Here is a 20,236-nt window from a genome sequence, read left to right as displayed (position 1 = left end):
CCTCAGTCTGGAGCGGGCCAAGATGAAATTTGCACCAGGTGGTGTGTTTTATTTTTGATTGTTGCTGTTGTGATGTGTGAGTGTCAGTGTGCACATTCAAGTATCCAGTGGCTATAATCACCTGAGGTATTTTCTTTGAGTGCTGACTTTGTGATGTGTGAGTGTCTGTGTGCACATACAAGTCTTCAGTGGTTGTAATCATCTGATGTATTTATGTATATAGATTTCTGATTTCTTGCAGGGCATCCAGTATTTTCTGCTTGTGCTTCATTTCTTATTATTATCTACACATTTACTTATAAGTGTGTTATTATTGCTTGCACATGTATATATACATATATATAAATATATCTCTATATACATTTGAATGTTGTTCATTTGACTTCCGGGAAAGCTTTTTGTTAGAGAGTGTTGCTCAAATAAAACCCCTTGCCATATTCTGAAAACAGTCTTTGATGTGTTTCATTTTATAAAAGTGGAATCCCTTTCCAGGTGTTGTGTTGTCTTTATTGCTTCGTGGTGTTTGAGACTCTGTGTGGTAGGACGGTATTCTCTATTATTTGGGGAGGGCGAAGCAATACACTGCTTGACCGTGGCTCACACCTCAGTCACCCAGGAACCCAATTTCTAACAAGGCAGACTTGGCCCTTCTGCCATTAAAAAGAGCTTTCTTAATCATTATTACATCTGCAATGAAGTTGCAGATATAGGAGCATTCAATCTCATATCCTATTTGAGTGTTTCTGGAACCAAGATATATTCCAAAACTTAATTCAGCTTTTCATCTCCAAGAAACTCAAACTGCCAGTTTTTTATTTAGAGGTTGATACTTAAGTACCCTCCATTCTGGATGTTAAAAGATCCATTGCAAAAATAAGAAGAAAAAAAAAAAAAAAAGATCCTTAACAGTGTATTTAGACCATGATAAAATCTTCAGGTCTTCTGATTCAATGTTTCTTTCTTATGATTCTGTAAATAAAGAGAAACATTTGACAAATCAAACCATAAGTAGAAGGGTTCATCAAGCAATTAGTCACTCATATAAGGCAACGGTTCAAGTAGTTCCTGCTAACTTACAAGGACAATCTTCTAGTGCTATTTCAAACATCATGGGTAGAATCAGGAGGGGCTTCTTTACAAGAAATGTGCAGGGTTGCAACTTGGACAACACCTCATATGTTTGTTAAGCACTATAAGCTAAATTGATCAGATTCTGTTCATTGAAATTTTAATAGTTCTGCATTGATGTCAGTAATTAAGTAATTGTTTATACAAATATACATACTTTTGCATGACTTATTGTCGGTGCAATTTTTTTCTACTTGGGATATCCTCAGTTGTTGATGAGTGGGACAAGGAGAATTAGACGAGGGAGTAATGTTTCAATTACCTACCGGTAATCTTCATCACCTCAAATTGTGGTTCCCCTCATCCCAGGTCATATCACAGCTCCCTCACTTGTTACACCTTCACTCTTACTAATTGATGCATACAGGAGGAGGAGCGGTGGAGGTCCGATGTGTACCTTTTCAATAAACATAAATAAACAACTTAATCAACTCGGATCATGAATCTGACTGCAAGACTTATCCTCTGTCGGACGCAGAGTTGGCTGAAATGGTATTGAATGGGACGAGAATGACTATGACTTGGGATAATGAAGATTACCCGTTAGTAACTGAAACATTTCATGTAGAGCTCCACTGAAAGGGGAACTCCCAGATGAATGGAGGAAATCTTTTCGCTGAGCCATTATTAAATACTAATTTGATATGATTTCAGTCACCATTTTAAAGTGTCCCCACTGAAATGCTTCTTGAAATGCAAGACCGCCGGGAGCATTAATTAACAATCAAAGGGGTGAATCAAAACCGAAAAGGCAAACAATCACTGGAGGCACTATTCTTAAATACAAAAGTTTTACTTTTCAATTATTTACACATATACCTCTTTTAACAAATATATTTAAAAGAATAAGTAAAGAACCAGAACTCCATTTACAGTCATAATTAAAATTTCTTACAACAAACTGTGTCAACCAATGATATTTTGTTTGCACAGTGGATAGCAGCAGAGTATTATTTGGCATCATGGGATGCATATTTGCTAGACCTAAGCAGAACTCGCTGAGTTTCACTCTGCAGAATTCCACAGAGTTACAAAAAAACTCAGCAAGATTCTGTGGGATTCCGAGAATGGGAGGAACTAGGCACGTTGTGCTGCTCACTCTGTGATTTAGCACCGGGAGCTCATTTCACTCTGGAAAATCAGCGTAAACAGCACCACACTGCACACCAGAGGGTACAGCTTCTCAAGCTGATTTTGTTGTTGCTCGATTGGCAACTTTCTGACCGCGAATGGTCGTGGTTGCCCGTGACCGACAGCGTTCCAGAAATCTCGTAGGATGTCCTCCTAGTGATGGAAAATCGTGGCGAGGATACCAAATCTCACTCGCGCTCACCAATTTACCGTTTTCAAGCAGCATATATTGCGGAGTAGCCAAAATTCTGCCAGTTATGCAGGCGGAGCAGAATATATCGCCTTCCCTTAATATTTGCATGTCTACTGATTGTGTATTTTGATCTTAACTTTTGACGTCTTCTCCATTATTGGCAATACTAAAACATTTTTCATCATTTTCTGTCATCCTTACGCCACAGCTCCTTGCCTCCACTCATGTGACCTCTGTCTTCCAGTACCATGAGAGTAATTTGTAATGATATGCATAGAGTTTAATGAAACAAATATATATATTTCTCAATGAATCGTTGCATATGATGAAAACAAAAAGGCATTTCAATTTACAATATTAACTAAAATGCAATTTAATAATTGTGCTGCTTTTAGAGATTTATACATGTTTCTAGCAGCATGACGAGGCCTGAAAGAAAAGCACGAACATTTGTATGGGTGCAAAATGTTCATGTTGTTTCCGTAGTACAATGAACCTTAATTCTAAATGCATATTATCTCCTCATCCCCTTACCCATGCAGGACCCATCCTTATTTCATTGAACTGCTACCACTTCCAGAGACAGGTATTCTCTTTCTGAGGCTCAATAAAATGTTTCCCTTATTTTCAAAATTGGAATTTGTTCTGAATTGAAGAGACCCCTGAGGGCCTGAGAGGAAGATCCATCCCCAAATTCTGGTGACCTTCCTGATTTTTACGTCTGTAAGAAAGTGAATTATTATTTGCGGTGGACGGTCGCCCCCCCTCAGGGAACATGAACAATATCCTGTTAGAATGAACCCCAAAATGCACTAAATAATCCTGACTTCCAACCCCTGATAGCTATGGCACAGAGCAGAAAGGCTTAATTTAAAGCAATGTGTAAAGTGTTTATGCAGTACCAAAATAGTCAAAAGTCAAAACACCAAACAATAAAACCCAAAACTGAATAAAAAATATGAGGTACATTTTAATAAACAAAATGACACAAAATGACAAAACCCTAATAAAGGGAACCAAATATATGAATTTTTGTGTTTTAAGTGAAAATAGTCCCAAAAAGCACTAAGTGCCAAGGTTAGTTTGTGCTCACTAGAGATCAGTGTCTAGGCACAGTTCGAAGTTGGATCTCAAGGTTAGATACATTGAGCTGGATGGCTTGGTCAAGGATTTTACTTTCCATTTAGTCTGCAAAATGGAAGTTAGAGAGGGAAGACAGCAAGGCATGGCAAGAAAACAGGGTATATCCTAGAAGGTCTCTATGAGTCTAGGAAAGTGCCATTTTTGAATAGTCATCTAAAATCTATGTTGATGAATGTGGAGTGAGTTACAAATTCACCACCCCCCTATCTCCCTCAAACTAATGGCTGGGTGGAAAGATTCATTAAGACCAATCAGGGCATGATCACAGGACTTCCAGAGAAGCTCAGAAGGAGATGGGATGTCCTACTACCATGCCTCCTGTTTGCATACAGGGATGTACCTCAAAAGGGGGTTGGCGTCAGCCCCTTTGAACTTCTGTTTGGTCACCCTGTAGCTATTCTTGAAATGTATTGAGGGAAGAATGGGAGAATCCTCTCAAACAACCCAAACATGACATAGGGGACCATGTACTAGTTCTGCAGTCACATAAGGCAGAGAACACGGAGAAAGGAAATAAGAATCTGCAATCCACTCAGGAACTTATCAAGTACTGGTATGACCAAAAGTTACCCATGGTTGAGTACCAACCCGGTCAGTTAATGTGGGTGTTTGAGCCTGTGGCTCCCAGGGCCCTACAGGATAAGTGGACTATGCCCTACCCCATCTTGGAAAATAAAGGGAGAAGTTACCTACCAGGTAGACTTAGGCACCCCCAGGAGTCCTCACTGTGTACTCCATGTGAACTCCCTAAAGCCACACTAAGACAGGGCTGACATGATCAATCTGATGGTCACTGATGCTGGGCAGGAAGAGGAAATTGAACCCCGCCCTGACCTGTTATTAACCAACCCACACCATGGTACAGTGGAGGGTGTAGCCCTGTCTGATACTCTCACTGTACAAGAGCAGAATGACTGCAGGCAAGTCCTCAGCGAGTTTACAGAGTTCTTCTATTTGACCCCTGGACAGATAACCTGGTGTACCCATGATGTGGACACTGGGGACAGCCTCCCTGTCAAGAGCAAGATTTATTGACTGTCTGATCAAGTCAAAGCATGCATCAAAGCTGAAGTAATCAAGATGCTAGAGCTAGGGGTGATAGATCCATCTGAAAGTCCCTGGGCCAGCCAAGTGGTACTGGTCCCAAAACCTCACTCGATAGGTGGGAAACCTGAGATGAGATTTTAGGTGGATTACAGAGGGTTGAATGCAGTAGCCAAGACTGATGCTCTCCCCATACCAAGAGCAGATGAGCTTACTGATAAGCTATGGGCAGGGAAAATTCTCAATACCTTTGATTTGACATCAGGGTACTGGCAGATTAATCTGACCCATGGAGCCAAGGAGAGATCTGCATCCTCCACTCCGAAGGGACACTTTCATTTTAAACTGATGCCTTTTTGACTGAAGAATGCACCTGCCACTTTTCAAAGGTTGGTGAATCGAGATCTGCCAGGTCTGCTTGACTAGAGTGCGACATATCTTTATGATGTTGATGTCTTTAGCTCCACCTCAGAGGGTCACCTCGTCCACATGAGAGATGTTTTGCCGGCACTGCAGCAGGCAGGCCTCACAACCAAGGCCAGTAAGTACCACATTAGGAAGAGTTCTATTGTCTACTTGGGCCACATCATTGGTGGAGGCCAAGTGAGACCTCTCTAAACCAAGATCCAGACTTTTCGGGACTAGGAGCCTCCCAAGGCCCAGACCCAGGTCAGGATATTCCTTGCCTGACGGGATATTATAGGAGGTTTGTGAAGGGGTATGGTACCATTGTGGCCACTCTCATTGAGCTTACCTCTAAGAAGCAGCCAAAGATGGTCATTTGGAACACAAGTTGTCTAAATGCCTTTGACAATCTGAAAGCAGACATGTGCTCAGCACCTGTTCTAAAAGCATCAGACTATGGGAAACAGTTCACTGTTCTAGCAGACGCTTCTGAACATGTAATTGGGGCAGTGTTGTTACAAACCAACGACGAGGGACAGAATCAGCCAGTAGCCTGCATTACAAGGTGACTCCTCCTTATAGAGCCGCGTTGGAGTGCCACTGAGAGGGAAGCCTTTGCTGTTGTTTAGTCCTGAAGAAGCTAACCAGGCCCCAGTGCCAGTGCTCTTTCCCTCAAAAGGTAATGTGAATTGATGCACCCAGTGGCAAGATACTTTAACCCACCTTATAAGTACCTAGTATATGATACTAGTGGTACACAGGGCAAGGGTGTTAAAGGGGTCACTAGGGCTGCAGCCAAGGTGTGCCACCCTGAGTGGCCCAAATAAAAGTAAAGTCTGCAGGGCATCTATCATAGCCTGCACGAGCAGCTACCCTGCTCGAGACTAACCCTGCAAACACCATGTGTGACAGGGTCGCTGTTGGACTTGGTACTTTTTGCAGGGTCATCCCTGAACTTTTTGCCTTCCTCCTGTATTTTTTCTGACTGGTTGTTGGCTGTTTTATGGCTCTGGGCACTTTACCACTGCTGATCAGTGCTTAAGTGCATATGTTCTCCCTAATATAAATTGATGTATGGATTAGTGACACCATGATTGACTGGTTTGGTTTACTTGCCAGACCCTAGTACAGTGCACTGCGTGTGCCCAGGCTTGTAAATCAAATGCTGCTGGTGGGCTTACAGCACTGGTTTTGCCACCCACAGAAGCAGCCTGAAAAGTGTGTCTCAGGTCTGCCATTGCAGAGCCTGTGTGCAGTGTGGTACTGCCATGTTGACTGGGCAAGTGCACCCACTCGCCAGTCCCTAAACCTTTCCTTTTCTGCATATTAGTCACCCCTATGGAAGGCCCAAGGGCAGGGTGCATTGTAGGTAAAAGGTAGGACATGCCCTGGTGTGTGTGGCATGTCCTAATAGTGAATTACAGCCATTTTCATTTTTCACTATTGCAAGGCTACCTGTTACCCATAGGCCAGAATGGGCAGTTTGATTATAACACCCTATAATCCTAACTGACTCAGGGAACTTGGCAGAAATTTGAGTTTAGTATGCCTAAACTCAGATTGATAAAATGCATCTTATAGTGAAGTTGGTTTTAACATTCTGGGGCCGATTCCCATCTCAGTCAGAAGGGCACCGAATCGGGTTCGGCATTAGCGGATCCGATTCGGAGGCTGGATTTCCGTCCGAGCCGTACACGGGTCCGGATGTCGAAGTACAATGCAAACAAGCGCAAAATCTACGTCTCAATCGTTTCCGGGTCCGAACCGCTCCGTACGACTCGGTCACAAGCAAACCGTGGCGCAATGGAGACATTTCACGACCGAGCTAGTACGATGCTCCATTCGGACTTCCGGACCGAGTCGGAGCATCCGGCTCACAATAATTCCCGGAGTCGGACTTCGGGGGTCGGACCCCCTGTTACCTGCAGCCTTACGACTCGGACACAGGGGGAGACCCATGGGTCTCCCCAACACCGGCAAGTACGGTGCGGATGGCACCGACGCGTACCCACTGTAGGGGGCGCACTTGTCCGTGACATACCCATTCTGTCAATGGGAGCCCATGTATGCGTTGTACGACCGGCTCCCATTGACTTCTATGAGAGTCCGACTGAACCGAGTCCGACAGCATACGGTCGTATCGTACTCGCTCGGTCGGACTGCCGGAGTCCGGATCGGTCGTAAAACACCCCGGATCCGGCTCGGTCGGAGTGCTTTCCGACCCAGATTGGAATCGGCCCCTAAGTGTTTGAAAATACCACTTTTAGAAAGTAGGTATTTTCTTGCCTAAACTGTCCAAGCCTGCCTCTGTGAGGTTGTTTATTCCTTGTCTGAAGTTTGAGTGACGGGGGTAGGGGATTCCAGGAGACAGGGTGAGTCAGCACAGGGCTGAATAGAGAGATCTGCATGCAGATGGGAAAGAGGAGTTGCACCTGGGACCTGAATAGGGCTGTGCCTGCCTTTCACAATGCTGGCTCCACCTCCTGTGGTGTGTCTGATGTCCCTGGCCCACACTTTCAAAGGAAAGAATGAGTCTTGTCAACAAAGTGCTCCAGGACTGCACAGAACTGGTTTGGACTGGGTACAGGACCCTCTGCCTTCGGAGGACAAAGGATTTGCTAGTATAAATATGGGGACCCAGACCCCAGAATTTTAGATCCCTTTTGGGAAACAAGAAGAACCTTTGCGGAGGAGAGGAACCAGAGAAACTGAGGAGGAGACTATCCCTAAGCTAAGTGCTGTTTGGGGGATTGGCCTGCAGTGGTTGCATGACTGCCAAAGAAAGAAGAAAGGACTTTGTGCAACTTTCAAATCAATTTGTAAAGGATCTCCAAGGGCTTGAGATAGAGCTTACCTCCTGCTGAAGTCTCAGGGACAACAGACTTCACCAACCAGCTCCCCTGTCTTCCCTTGCTGGGTATTGAAGTGCCTGCTGTTGAGCTAGGCCTTCTGAGAGACTGTGTCTCGCTGGGAGCTGGAAGTGCGACTCAAGACAAAGAAGCGTGTCGCCACTGCAGCCGTTGTCGTCGCATCACCGAAGAAGAGTGTCGCCGTCACAGCAGGCACCTTCGCATCACCGGAGAAGCATTCCGTCGCTGATGCTGTCGCCATCTCATCACTCAAAGCGCCTCGCATCACTGGAGCAGAGTGTCGCCGTTGCAACAGACGCCATTGCATCACTGGAGAAGCTTGTCGCAGGGCCTGTCATGGCTCAGAAGAATCATTGAGTGGCCACACGGCCGTCGGGCTTGCACGCATCGTTGTCGCATCAAGAAGACACCATTTTGTTTCATTGCACCGGATCTTCATCGCATCACAGCGCTGCTGGTTGCATCGCCATGGAAGCGCAGTACAAAACCAACGCATCACCTCCCCACACAGAGAAGAACCGACGCATCCCCTACGCAGCAGTAGGGACCCGACGCATCACCGTTCTTGCGTGTAAGGAACCGACGCATCACCTTCCCTGCAACACTTTCGTTGTATAGCATTACCCATCCAAAGGTACATTGAACTCAAAGTGTTGCATTTTACATCAAAGATAACTAAGCTATTTCTTCCATTTTTGAAGTACAGTATTGTGGATTTTTGTTGTTTGCGGTCTTGAGTTAAGTCTATATAAAAATACTTGTTTTTATAATACAACCTGTGTGGTGTCCATCTGTAGTGTTGTCACTGTATTACTGTATGTGTTCACAAATGCTTTACACACTGCCTCCGAGATAAGCCTGTCTGCTTGTGCCAAGCTACCAAAGGGGTGAGCAGGGGTTATTTTAGGAGTGTACCCCCTTACCCTGACTAGACGCAAGGGTCCCTATTTTGTCAAAAGTGCCTACCTCTGCCAACTAGAGACCCCCAAATCTAACAGTCACCACTGCCTTAATATATGTAAGCCACCCCTAAGGTAAGCCTCCTAAAGCCCAGCAGGCAGGTTGCATTATATTAATGGTGCAGGCATATATGTACTGACATATATTCCATATATGCCTCTACAGTAACCTTGCTATTCAAGTTTACCATAAGTGAATAGCGGCCCATAGGTTAACGTGGAGTGGCTACTGGACAAAACTGAGAAAGCCAGCTCCATGATGGTACAGCCGAATTTAGTAATGCTTGGTATCTAACACCGTAGCAGGGACCAGGGTGGCAATCTTAAAGGTTGTCCCAAAGTTGCCATAGTTTCCCTGTGCTTTGACAGGCTTTCCGAGCCGGTTGCTGCCAAGACAGAATTCTACCCTCCTGGTGGGCAGTGCTATCACATAGAATGGAGACAAAGCCATGGGCAGGAAGTCTGGCTAGTGAATGACCCATCAGAAGTGGTGAGCCTCAAAGGCCACGCCACCTCCGATATGTACGTGAATTGTCTCTCAGTGGAGACATAGGCCCACCTATCCACTGGCACTCGTGTTTGCAAGCAGGCAGTAAATTAGGTATTCAGGAGGCCTACAATCCCCACATGCTAATCACACCCCTATGGCAAAGTTCTGGTCTACAGTCGAGGATGGCTTGTGCCATTTTGACAAGTCCCAAGAATAGTAGGCTCTGGGTAGATGAGTGGCACACACCCCCCAGATGTGGTCACCTCAGGGGCAGGATCAGTAGCCCCTTGGCTACTGACACTCACACCTCTAACCACCCCCTAAATCCAAGATTTAAGGGGCACCCCTGGCACCAGAACTCCAGATCTGCTCTGAAGAGTAAAAGGACTAAGAAGAAGCTGTTCCAGCACACAGCAGGACACCGCAAAGAAGAGGCATGAAGTACTGCACCTATGGTAGCCCCCTGCACCCACCAGACTGCGACTTGTCCTGGACCAGAGACTGGTTCCAAAAGGAAGGTGAACCCCTCTGCCTCCCAAAGACTTCACCAGGACTCCCTAGGACTAGTGATACTAGTCCCATGCAGTTAGCAGGCACAAACCTCACTTCCACGATCCAAAGAAGGACTGACCGCCAGGTTCTGTCGTGGACCAGCCCGAAAATAACCAGCCAGGTGCCTTCTGGGAAGCATAGTCATGAACCTCGAAGAGTCCCAGCACTCTACAGTGTTCCCAGGACTTCTGGAATAAGATTGACCCAGTCGTGACCTTTGCTGGGACCAAGGCTTGTTGGTGGTCTGGCTGACTACTAACTGCTTCACTCAGTGCCGCAGAGGGAACATTTTGCATCATCCCCACTCCACTCCTGTGGAGCACTTGTCAAGTTCTTGCATCCCAAAGAAGGCTTAGTTGGCACACCTGGTGATGTCAGCACCCACAGTCCCGTCCAGCACCAGGAATAGCCAGGCGCACATGTTAAAGTCAGCACCCTAAGTCCCCATTCAGCACCATGGATAGCCAAGCACACATCTGCAACCAAGACACCTAAACTTCATAGAGCTGTTCTAACTGTCCCTCCAAGCTTTTCCACTTAGGGGCTCATCTGAACTCAACCTGCAAGTATTGTATTGTGAAGTATTGTTTTTGACAGCTCCTGCAGCTCCTATTCAGCACCAAGGACAGCCAAGTCACCTCTGCACCCGAACTCCCTGGGCAAGATAAAATTATCTAGTCTGTCAAGGCTTGGTCTGTGTACCTGCAAGACCTTAACTCCATGTGGGTTACGTTGAACTCACCCCACAAGTGACAAAGTATCACCTGAGATGTTCTCCATTGACCGCAATGTTAAAGTTTGACAGATCTACGAATTACAGTTTATTGAACACCTTAAATTCGATAATTCTGGTTATACACCCTGTATTGATTTTGTTTTGGTGTCTAAATTTATATTAAAATAAGCTCTAGTTTTTATAAATTGTGTTGGATTTCTTTCGAGTCATGTCAATTACTTATCCTCCATGTTGGTACTGTAAAATACTTAACATGTTCCTTTAAGTAAGCCTGTCTGCTCTTTGACACTCTACCAGGACAGAGAGAAGGATTACTAGTGCACATCCGAGCTCCGCTTTTGGGTATCATGTTAATATTACATGGTAAGGCTTCCAAGCCAGACCACATAACATTGCCACTTTGCCACACCGAAGTCAGATAGGTTTTGAGCAAGGTGCAGCTGAAGCCATTCATTTTGGGGGGAAAAGTCAAATTTCACACCCAGGGCTGTCATTGTGTCGCAAGATACTTTTGGTGTCTTCGCCTGGTGAAGATTTGTAGCATGGGAATTATCCTCTGAAGTGTTCATCGGATTTATCCAGCGGGACACAGCAGAAGGCTGTATTCCAGGAGGGCTCCATGTGGTCCGATACGTTCTGGCCAAAGGCCAAGTTAACTTCCTAACTAAAAGGAAATATTCCTACATTTGTTATAAATCTGGTGGCTTGAACACCGAACGGACATATCTCTCTAACACTCCAACCACTGTACTTTTAATCCTGCATGATCCTGCACCGTGAAGCATTCAGGGGGCCTGACATTCTATAAATACACTGGCCTGACACTGTGCCAGATGCGGATGGGAGTCTGCTGTCCTACTTGAAGTTCATACACCGTGAAGGTGAACACTGACATCGAGAGCCTACCCAACGAAGACACAGTGACTGTAAATGTGTACGTCCATATGTCTCAACTCAGGGGCTGTTGACAACAAAGAGGGGGTGTATCCCCGGTCAGAAAGACAGTGGTAAATAACTCATCCATCAGTGCCTGATTCAATCTGGTGCCCGGCGAAACCTGAGGAGGAGTGGATACATATAGATCCCCAGCCGCACATGGTGCAGCAACACTCAGTTGAACCAGTCGGTAAGCAAGCCAGGTCAAAGATTAAAGAAGGCGGGCAGACTCATCAACTGTGGGAATGCTGGAGTACCCCTAAATCAGTGGGGTGAAGTGGGGGCTAGTTCACAGAGCAACTTGGGCTCTGGCAACTGTGGGGCCTGTGCAGAGTCCACTGGAGCGTGCAGAGGGTGGAGTTGAGGTCTAGTTGTCTCAATTTGGTGACGTGGGGTAATCTCTGATCGCATATAAGCTACCTGGGATCATAGCTATAACTTGCCTGTGTATTCCCCAGCTGTTTTTTTAATACAACTGGAGCCTTTAGTTCAGTCTTACAATGTACTTCAACCCCCCACCTCCCCCGTATTGATACTCGGTCTTCTCACCTACTCCTCTAAGGGACAGTGGGAGACCAAAAGACAACAATCATAAGATCCTACTTCAGGGGAGTTGTGGGACAGCTCAGAGATGTGCCGACTTGTATTGTGAATATGCTCCCTACCACTCAGGCTCACCCCCATGAAATCCTGACAGCGTCGTCACACAAACTATGATCCTTATACCCTACACAACCACTGCCGGATATCAACATCCCCAATCTGTGCATTATCAATGAGAACAAACATTTAAGCAGAATTGGGGTGCCTCAGGTGTGCTGCTCCAACTCATTTGATTTCTCCAGACAAGGACAAGTGCCAAGCATTATCAAAACAATGACAAATATATAAGTGCGCCCAACCACTGGACTCGATAAAGCTGCGGCCACCATAGAGAAAAGAGGAATGCAATTTGCACACACTTCTACAGCCATTATTCTCCAGGCTATTCAAAACTCCAAGGTAGCCCAATGAAAGAAAATAGAGGAAGTGGCGGCAGATGTAACACTTGGTGCTGGGTGCCAAAGGTGAAGTGATGGATCTCAGAATTAGAGGACACTATTATTGGAACTTCGCTCCATTGTGGCACGTCTTTTGATGGAATCTAAGCATCTCACTATGTGGACGGAGGATGCTGATAGCCGTTCTCGCAGGAATAAATTGTGATTTTTGGACTTCCTCGAAGGTGCAGAAGGTACACACAGCAGGCACTTACTGACCACTTGGTTAGGAACCATAATACTGAAACATGACCTCTCCCACTGTTTTGTCCTTGAGCGGGTGCCCTGCATGCTCACCCATAGACCTATCCTGGTGCCCTGGCCCAGTCAATGTTTGCCAGAATCCTTAATTTTCAAGATCTTGATATGATCCTACATGTGACATGGGTGAGAGGTAAACTGAAATATGAATCCCTAGTATATCGGCATTACTGTACTGTTAGAAATCAAGATTCTGATTGGCAGAGTATACACCCAGTCCAAGCAGGAATTACAGTTCCAACTAAACACACTAAAAGATCACCTGTCTCACCCTTTGGTAGCTTGGCACAGAGCAGGTAAGCTTAACATAAGAGACAATGTGTAAAGTATTTGCGACCACGACACAAGCTCTTAGAAGCAAAAAGAGCTTAAAGGGGTAAAGTGGTCATGTTGGACCAAGACAACAGTCCTCCAAATGAGTTTTTCAAGTGCCAAACAGATATATTTGCCCAACCCCTTCCAGACTTACATGAAGAGGTCAGAGACACAAATAATCTCCCTTCAGAGTTAGAGGAAATGCAAATCACAAAATACTTAAACCAGATAAACCTGCCCATAGCTCTGCCTCCCACAGAACAATCTCATTGATCAACAGCAAAGTCCAAATAGTAGCAAAAATCCTGGTAACGTGCATTCTTAATGTCATCACTCATTTTGTACATAAAGACAGTGTGGCTTTATGACCCACCCCTCCACCAGCCATGAGTCCCAGGCTCTCCACACCACTGGAGTCAAGCTATCCAGGCTGATGAAGGCTGATAGCCAGAAACCGGTCCTTGGATGCTTGATTCCGGTCTGGGAAAGACATGGCTTGGTAGTTCGGACTGGACTGTTCCCATGAGGCACAGGGTCAGAGCTGATTTGCATATAGCCAGTGTCTAACCCAGGGTGGTGTGGAGTGCAAAACAACTATGGATTTAGGCCAAGATCCTTGTACTGGGGTGAATGTATGACATTGTTCTACATTCTGTCCATCAACTGTGTTTTTTGCAATTTTCACCCCGAGTGTGCTGGGTATGCTCAGACGTGAGTCCCAGGCTCTCCACACCACTGGAGTCAAGCTATCCAGGCTGATGAAGGCTGATAGCCAGAAACCGGTCCTTGGATGCTTGATTCCGGTCTGGGAAAGACATGGCTTGGTAGTTCGGACTGGACTGTTCCCATGAGGCATAGGGTCAGAGCTGATTTGCATATAGCCAGTGTTTAACCCAGGGTGGTGTGGAGTGCAAAAAAACGATGGATTTAGGCCCAGATCCTTGTACTGGGGTGCATGTATGACATTGTTCTACATTCTGTCCATCAACTGTGTTTTTTGCAATTTCCACCCCTCCACCAGGCACAATATCCATAGGCAACACAATGCCATCACACTGGCAACCCAACTACAGGCTAAATTGCAAATTAAGTTTGAAAAAGCCTTTGGTAGCATTTCTAGGCAATATTTATTTTCATTAATGTAATATATGGGCTTTGTATCCGCATTCCTCACTTATCTAAAGCTCCTATGCATGGTGTTATGAGCCCAAGTCCCTCCATGTTACAAAGAGGCACGAGTCACGGTTGTGCGATTTTACCTCTACTTTTTGCACTAGCGGTAAAACCCTTGGCACACATGATAAGGATAGATGACCTCATCATGGGCCTTACTTGGTCAGACATGTATGTAGACAGGGTCTCTCTATATGCGGATGACCTTCTCCTGTATGTGGCCCAACTGGAGAGATCTGATCAGTCATTATGGAGATACTAGATACCTTTGGCAATCAAAGGCTTTTCCTGATAAGGCAGTCGAGTGGTACAACTACATAATTGGGCCCAGCTGGGTCTGACTATTACAGACACAGGGTTTTGATATTTGGGAATGCTTGTAACTGACACCACAAGAGAAGCCAGAACCAACAATATAATATTCCTGCTCGCTGCGAGTCTAAGGATTACACAAAAATGGGCTAATCTCCCTCTCTCATTCAAAGGATTACACAAAAATGGGCTAATCTCCCTCTCTCATTATTAGGTTGGATAGCACTGATCAAGATGGTAACCCTTCCTAAGTGCTTACACATATTGAAAAACTACCCCTACTATATACCACACACCAAGGTCAATACCTTAGCCAAGACCCTCACAGTTTTTATGTGTGGAGAGGATCATAACTAAATTTTCTATACCAAGAGGTGTAAATCAACCTGTGATGCGGGCTAGCCATGGTGGATATGGCCTCATACTATAGGGCGTCACATCTACTGGGCAATAATAACTGGTTATATGGACCTATTCATGATCCGGCATACTTCCCCTTCATTATGTATATTGTGGAAAACCACCACCTAATACATCTCCAATAATGTCAATTATTCTTCAAATATGGAAGGCCTTCCAGAGACGAGCAGGGTGAGTGAGATAAGGAACCTACAAATGAGAATCTATTATGGGTGGGCACTTGCTTACCTCAGGTGCAGTGTTGAAGGGATTTAGAGACTGAGACACTCCAGTAATTACAACTGTTGGTAATATCATTGGTTCAAATGCTTCAAGTGTTTTTTGAGCAAAGCAAGCCTGAATTCGGTCTTGAATGCTCCCAATATTACAACTCCGGCATACACTCCATCCCTATTTCCCTGCAACTTTCAGTCTTGTGGAATTCGCCCCCCTCCACCCCTGAAGTGAAGTTAACAAAAATTGTCTCTTGCCAGGGCGTCGTCAGGTGTCCTTGATCTACAAAACACTGGTAATTAATACACACAATTTATTTATTGGACTGAAATCAAAATGGGAACAACACTTGGATCTCCTTGAGTACTTCGAGTGGGCCTAAGCATTGGTGGCCCCTCATGCAGCTGTGCTCTTGATTAGATTCAGACTGATGCAGTTTAAGTATCTTCAGCACATATACTGGACCCCACATCCATGTGCTCCCCGCAGGCCATTCTGGGATATCATTCGACATGAATGTCTGACAAAATATCGACAGACAGAACATTGACCTACAATAATATCGACACAGAAATATCCAAGACAAAAATATCGAAGTCCTATCTACGTAAAGGTAAGTACACAAATATTGAGAAAAAAAATATCGTTGTCGAAAATATCTATGTCAAAATATTGTTTTTAATAATAATGTAAAAATAAGTAATACTACATATTTAATTAATTTTAAAATTAATTTAACATCTACTTATAAATTAATATATATACTTACTCCACATACTGCAATATTAGGGAAAGCGTTGGATAGCGTAGGGGTAAAAATGACTATTCCCACTCCAGTGAGTGCAACAGTAGGGAAAGTGTTGGACAGCATAGGGGTAAAAATTACTATTCCCACTCCAGTGAGTGCAACAGTAGGGAAAGAGTTGGATAGCGTAGGGGTAAAAATTACTATTACCACTCCAATGAGTGCAACAGTAGGGAAAGCGTTGGATAGCGTAGGGGTAAAAATTACTATTACCACTCCAGTTAGTGCAACAGTAGGGAAAGCGTTGGATAGCATAGGGGTATACATTACTATTCCCACTCCAGTGAGTGCAACAGTAGGGAAAGCGTTGGATAGCATAGGGGTAAAATGTACTATTCCCACTCCAGTGAGTGCAACAGTAGGGAAAGCGTTGGATAGCGTAGGGGTAAACATTTCTATTCCCACTCCAAAGAGTGCAACAGTAGGGAAAACGCTGGATAGCATAGGGGTAAAAATAACTATTCCTACTCCAGTGATCGCAACAGTAGGGAAAGCGTTGGCTAGCGTAGGGGTAAAAATGACTATTCCCACTCCAGTGAGTGCAAGAGTAGGGAAACGTTGTATAGCGTAGGGGTAAATATTACTATTCCAACTCCAGAGAGTGCAACAGTGGGGAATGCGCTGGATGGCGTAGGGGTTAAATTAACATATTTATCAATCAAATAATTAAAAAAAATAACATAATTAAATTATACAAAAATTATTAATAAATACAAATAAATTTAAATTAATATTTACTTAAATAACATTAAATTACAACCCACACTATTCCCCCTTTAACGCACAACACACTACACATACAAAAAAACAATTAATGTAACTATCAATTAATCAATTAATAACAATTATTAACAAATGAAGTATAATAATGATAAATTAACTAATTAATAAATATTAATTACCAATTAATATTTAATCACCAGTTAAATAGTAATCAACAATAAAATAATTAACAATAACAATAAATTAATTATAATATTATAATTAACTGATTAATAAAAATGAATTACCAATAAATAATTAATTACCAATTAATTAATAATAAATACCAATAAATTAAATAATGTGATTAATTAATTTAATGTAACTACTTCCCACCCTATTCCCATGTAAACCCACAACCCACTACACATATAAAATCACATAATTAATGTAATTATCAATTAATCACTTAATAAACATTACTCACCAACTAATTATTAATTAACAATACATTAATTATCAATAACAAAAGAGAAAAATGAATACACTTAAATATAATTCATAGAATTAACTAAATAATAAAAATAAATTACCAATTAATAATTCATGAACAATTAATTAATAATCAATACCAATTAATTGAAACATATTACTTAATTAATTATAATTAAATTACTTCCCACCCTATTCCCCTATAAACCCACAACCCGCTCTGATAATAAAACTCAAAATGTACTTTAACAAAATTAATAATTTCTGAACATTTATTCTAAAAATGACATTTAAAAAATATTTAACATACATATAAAATACATACTAAAATACATAACACTAAAAAAAATCGATATTATTAATAACAATATTTTTGCTTACGATATTACTGACTTCAATATTACTTACTTCGATATTAAATAAAACGATATTGCTTACCTTGGGGTCGATATTCTGGTCAACAATATTCTTGACTTCGATATTCTGTCCCTTCGATATTAAAAATTCGATATTAATGTAGGTCGATATTAAAAAATGTATATTTTGACTGCTCACCATTCGACATATGTTAGGGGAGGTGCTAGGCACCCACGCTCCCACGCTTGCTGCCTGCCTGTGTACCTCTTTGCAGCCTGCTACCTTGCTGGTTCCGAAATTGAAGCTTCTCACAGCGATTGGTATCGTAGCCTCTAAGCGCTATTAGAACCCTCCTGCGCCGCATTGCCATTCTAAATACTTCATAACGTGCCTGCTGGAAACTCGCTACTGCGCAAGTAGATTGCTTATGTAAACGTTGGCGCCGCATTGCTTGGACATAATTACTGAAACTTGATTTTGTTTACTTTGCCGGTCCTCGGCTGTGCCCCATTTCGCTTCCTGATTACGTAGCCATTTTGTTGTTGTTGTTCCCTCTCCTGGCCCGTGTCTCCTCCTCGCTCCCGCCTCCCAGCTGAGCCTCCCTCGCCCCCGCCCACTTCAACTTCTACATATGACAGAAGCTCCCGCGCGCAGCGTTCGCGCGCAGCGTTCGCGCGCAGCGGTCGCGCCCCATTCGCGCCGAAGGTGCGCCAAAGGTAAGCCCGTCTGCGCCCGTCCGCGCCGGGACCGCGCCCAGCGCCTGTCCCCCTGGCCCCCGCCGCTCCCACCCATCTAGAATCACATACAATGCCGCTACCCTCCTCGCCCTCAACCCCGGACGCACACCACAATGCTGCGAAGCCAGCCCAGGACGTACCCACGGCCCTTTCGCCTGCCTCTCCTGCAAGTTCAACTGCTTCAGAACCCTTACCAAACCCACCTCCTCCACACACAACTCCGAACCTAACCGCCTGAAGTGCATCCTGCTGAACACCCGCTCGGTCCACAGACACGCAACTGAACTCTGGGACCTTCTCGACACCGCGTCACCGGACATCGCCTTCCTTACAGAAACATGGATGAACTCATCATCTGCACCCGATATCGCCATAGCCATACCAGACGCCTACAAGATTATCCGAAAAGACCGCACCCACCAAACAGGAGGAGGCATCGCCATCATCCATAGGTACACCATCAAAATCACGACCAACTCCGACGATAACTTTGCAACCGCCGAACATCTCCACTTTCAGATCCACAACGACCCTAGGACAACACTTAGAGGCACCCTCATCTACAGGCCTCCAGGAACCCGCACTCAATTCAGCGATGACATCACTGACTTCGTCTGCCCACATGCCCTCGCCTCCGAGAACTACATTCTTTTAGGTGACCTCAACTACCACCTTGAAAACAAACACGACAGCAACACCACCACCCTGCTGGACAACCTGGCCAACCTTGGACTCAAACAACTGGTCGACACCCCCACCCATACAGCCGGACACACGTTGGACCCTATCTTCACCTCCAGCAAACACATCTCCTTCGATCGCATCACAGCTCTCCATTGGACGGATCACAGCTGCGTTCACTTCAGCTACAAAACCACCCTGAACCACAACCGCCCCCAACCCATTCCTAGGAGAAACTGGAACAAAATCACCTCCGACCAACTCCTCACATCACTCAACCTAAACCCTCCCACCCTCTCATTGGACCCAAACTAAGCGGCCACCAATCTCAAGCAATGGATTACCCACAGTGCTGACGAATTAGCACCCCTGAAAAAGCACCAGACCAAATCAGCCAGCAAAAAGGCTCCCTGGTTCAATGATGACCTCAAAAAATCCAAGAAGCTATGCCGCACCCTGGAGAAAACATGGAGAAAAAACCCAACCACCGACAACATGGCCACCCTCAAGGCAGCCACCCGCAAACACCACCAACTGATCCGATCCGCCAAGAAATCAGCTCTCAAGGACCGCCTCGACAACAACAATCACAACAGCAAGGAACTTTTCAACATCGTCAAAGAATTCACCAACCCCGCCGCAGCATCTAACGACATTACTCCCTCCCAAGACCTCTGCAATGCGCTATCCTCCTTCTTCCACAACAAAATTGCTGACATTCACAACAGCTTCGAGACTACTCCCAACGATCAACCCTCCCCACCCCCCTCAGTTCCCACCCCGCCAACTAACAACCTTAACGCCTGGAACCCAATCACCACCGAAGACACCATCCGCCTTATGAACTCAATCCACTCTGGCTCGCCAACCGACCCCTGCCCCCACCACATCTTCAACAAAGCTGACTACATCATCGCACCCCATCTCCGGGACGTCATCAACTGCTCGTTCAACTCTGCCACCTTCCCAGAAAGCTGGAAACACGCCGAACTCAGCGCCCTTCTGAAGAAACCCACAGCAGACCCCTCCGAACTCAAAAACTACCGACCCATTTCCCTCCTCCCATTCCCGGCCAAAGTCATTGAGAAAGCCGTCAACAGCCAACTCGCCGCCTTCCTTGAACGCAACAACTCCCTCGATC

The sequence above is a fragment of the Lissotriton helveticus genome, chromosome 2_1, assembly GCF_964261635.1.
Source record: "Lissotriton helveticus chromosome 2_1, aLisHel1.1, whole genome shotgun sequence".
Taxonomy (NCBI): Eukaryota; Metazoa; Chordata; class Amphibia; order Caudata; family Salamandridae; genus Lissotriton; species Lissotriton helveticus.
This window is presented reverse-complemented; position numbering follows the sequence as displayed.